This window comes from Eurytemora carolleeae, unplaced genomic scaffold, assembly GCF_000591075.1.
Source record: "Eurytemora carolleeae unplaced genomic scaffold, Eaff_2.0 scaffold24, whole genome shotgun sequence".
Classification (NCBI taxonomy): domain Eukaryota; kingdom Metazoa; phylum Arthropoda; class Copepoda; order Calanoida; family Temoridae; genus Eurytemora; species Eurytemora carolleeae.
The window spans coordinates 261,804-262,602 of NW_019396080.1; positions in this window are offsets into that span (position 1 = coordinate 261,804).

The following is a 799-nucleotide window of genomic DNA, read 5'->3' on the forward strand; positions in this document are numbered from 1 at the left end:
GGGACCAAAAATTTTTTTTGCGCCCTGTGCCCCCCCCTAAACAAAAGCCCTCGTACGCCCCTGAATTTGTTTCTAGTTTTTCCTAAAACTTTTTTATTAAACTTTTTATTAACGTTTCATTACTAATGTAATCCTATTTGTATACTCGGGTTTTTAACCAACAAAACTTAAGGATGATCATTTTTAGGTAATTTTTTCAAAGTTAGTTTAAAACGAGGCAATTTGCCAGCTTCTTTATTCAAACTAAGAGTCGATCTATCCATTTAATATGGTAGTGTACTATACTTTTCATAAGTAATGAACTAATTAATTCAAATATCGGTTAAATTTAAAAATTATCAGAAAAACATATATATATATATTTACAATTTTGTAACTGAATTATATTTTCTTCTATTTAGAATAGTAAAAAGGATGTAGCTAGCATAGCTGTTTGAATGCTATATCTTGAAATAATACATACGTTGTCAGACCATATAACTAGTAAGGAGAAACTTAGATCAGGAGTTGAGTTTGATGTTGTTACAAAGCAAATAGTTTTACTGATCACTAATTTAGCTAAATGGGTCTGTTTCACTGCACAATCGCTGTGAGCCTGTGTCTGATGCTTATTGGACTTTTAAAAGTTATAAATTGATTCTAAAAGTCGTCTTTCTATTTCAAAGTATTTTGTTTATCACTGTATGAATTGATTAGAACTAGAAATCAAATCAATTGATCGATTTGAAAGTAAAGAGAATACAATTATAAAATCAAAAATGGAAAAAAATAATAATAATACCAAAATGTGATACGGTTG